Genomic DNA, 2,500 nt, shown 5'->3' with positions numbered 1-2,500 from the left:
CAATTACAAACCAGCCTAGGTGTGTGCGTGTGCGTGTGCGTGTGTGTGTAGTGGAAGGGCCTCTCTCTCTCTCTCTCTCTCTCTCTCTCTCTCTCTCTCTCTCTCTCTCTCTCTCTCACAAACCCAAACATATCTCTTTTATTTAATTGAAATTGAAGAGACTAATTAATTAAACGGCAGGGGAGGTTAATGACACAATAAGGAGGAGGAGGAGGAGGAGGAGGAGGAGAGTCATTATTGGGGAGGTTAAGAAATAGGTGGGGAGTTTATATCAGCTTGAGAGGATGCTGGGATGGTGATGAGGGTGAAAATGCTTGTTTATATTACTGTACGAGGGAATATATTGGTGGTAGGGGGGTGGGGAGGGAAGGTAGGGGAGGGAGAGGGGAGCTAAAGGGGTGATGAGTTAAGGGAGAGGAAAATGGAGAGGAAAAAGAAAAAAAACAGGATAAGAAAATTAAATTCAAATCGTGAGGGGAAATGAAGAGAGGAAGAAGAAGAAAGGAAGAAGAGGAAGAAGAAAGGAAGGGGAGTTTAGGCAGGGGAAATACTGATGGGGAGAGGAAATTGAGGGACACGAAGGGAGGAGGAAGAGGAAAATAAAAGTGTTTGAAGAGGGACATTTTAAGGAAGGGGAGAGAGAGAGAGAGAGAGAGAGAGAGAGAGAGAGAGAGAGAGAGAGAGAGAGAGAGAGAGAGAGAGAGAGAGAGAGAAGAGGTGTACATTCACCTGGCATTCCCTTAACAGCATGATTAACCCCAGTAAAGAGGCTGTCAGTGCCGAGTCAACAGGAGCCTTACAAGTTGACGTGAATTTACAGGTGGGGATGATGAAAAACAATAGTCGATTTCACAGGTGCCTCTTGAAGCGTCTCCTGTTTACGTATCGTCTCCTAACTAGCACAGGACGTGAAGGAAGGTCATTCTTTCAATATTCCTCCCTTTTGCAGTTCTCAATGTGGGGGAATAAGAAGGGGGAGAGAAGTTTACGTGAATTTACAGGTGGGGATGATGAAAAACAATAGTCGATTTCACAGCTGCCTCTTGAAACGTCTCCTGTTTACGTATCGTCTCCTAACTAGCACAGGACGTGAAGGAAGGTCATTCTTTCAATATTCCTCCCTTTTGCAGTTCTCAATGCGGGGAAATACGAGTGGGGAGAGGAAATAGGGAGACGTAGGGAGGAGGGAGGGGAAATCACACAGCACTGCTAGTCTTCATTGTCCCAGTGTCCACCAAGAACCCGGACGACTCGCCACTGCTAGCAATTCTGGAGCGACTGCAGACGTGGACGGAGGAGAGCAGGATGACCATCAAACGTTTGTGTACCTCCTGTGTACCAGTGCCCCCTCCCCGGCTCACAGTGGGCCCTCACCCCCTCCAGGTGGTCCGATGTGCCAAGCTTGGAGTCACGGTGGACGACCAGCTGACCTGGAAGCAGCATGCCGGCACCTTGAGATCCACTACCTACAGCTGTACATGCTGCGCAGACTCAGGTCGCTGGGGACGCCGACTGACGAGTTAAGGGGGGTGTACCTCACCTTCATCCTCCCCAAACGCCTCCCCAGCGTGGTGCTCCTCCCTCACACACACTCAACAGCTCCAGCTGGAGAGAGTGCAGAAGAGGGCGTGCAGGGTCATCCTTGGCCCTGCCTACACCACCTATGAAGAAGCCCTGACCACCCTGAGTCTGTCCTGACTATCCACCAGGCACCGAGAGGCTCTGGGGAAGTTAGCAAGGGGACTACTGCATCACCCAGTATTTCCCCCCTCTCTACATTTTCACTTTGTTAACTGCCTCAACAATAAACCGTTCATTTTTATTATTATTATATGACTGACACCGCGTGTGTGTGTGTGTGTGTGTGTGTGTGTGTGCGCGCGTGTGTGTGTGTGTTTGTGTGCGCGTGTGTGCCCGCGGGCCTAACACCCTGACGCAGGCGGCGAGGGGCGGTGGTGGGCGCGGCGCCCCGGCAGGTCCCTCCAGCAGCTTTAACTACCACATTATTGACGACAAGTTGCCACAAAGGCCACAAAAGCTTGCTATGAACCTAACACAACGGCCACCCAATCACCAGCGGCGGCCGCGGCGGGGCTCGCGTCGCGGGCCAATGAGGCGCGGGGCGGCGCGGTGAGGGCGGGACAGGGGCGGGGCCTTTGATAATCCACAGGCAGCAATGGAGACGTGAAGAGAGTGGGTGTGGCAGCCGTCGCCGCCGCCGTCGCCGTCGCCGCCGCCGCCGCCGCCGCCGCCGCCGCCGCCGCCGCCGCCGCCGCCTGCCTCTCACTCTGTTGACTAATCCGTGCCAACCTTGCATCCCGCAGTGACTGTTGCTGTGCCCCGTGGACCTGCTGCTGCTGCTGCTGCTGTGGCAGTGTGCGGTGCCTGTGGAGTGTGGTGCTTGGTGGAGGCGCAGAGCGAGGGAGGGGCGCGGCGCTGCTCTCCCGGGTAGAAAGCTGCTGAAGGAGATGCCATGCGCAGCCAGCCACCCCACCTCTCT

General features: G+C 54.3%; 1 protein-coding gene across 26 annotated transcripts in view; it reads left to right on the top strand.

The window, feature by feature from the left end:
- Nucleotides 1–2,500, top strand: part of LOC135107101 (uncharacterized) — a 32,566-nt gene that overhangs the window by 5,485 nt on the left and 24,581 nt on the right. For all 26 annotated transcript variants that reach the window (XM_064016778.1, XM_064016777.1, XM_064016776.1 and 23 more), the window contains exon 2: nucleotides 2,325–2,500. This exon is cut by the window's right edge and continues 200 nt beyond it. The gene's annotated coding sequence lies outside the window, so the exon portion shown is untranslated. The remainder of the gene's footprint in view (nucleotides 1–2,324) is intronic.

This window comes from Scylla paramamosain, chromosome 14 (assembly GCF_035594125.1).
Source record: "Scylla paramamosain isolate STU-SP2022 chromosome 14, ASM3559412v1, whole genome shotgun sequence".
Lineage (NCBI taxonomy): Eukaryota > Metazoa > Arthropoda > Malacostraca > Decapoda > Portunidae > Scylla > Scylla paramamosain.
The sequence above is the reverse complement of the archived record's forward strand: the minus strand, read 5'-3'. Positions and strand labels throughout refer to the sequence as shown.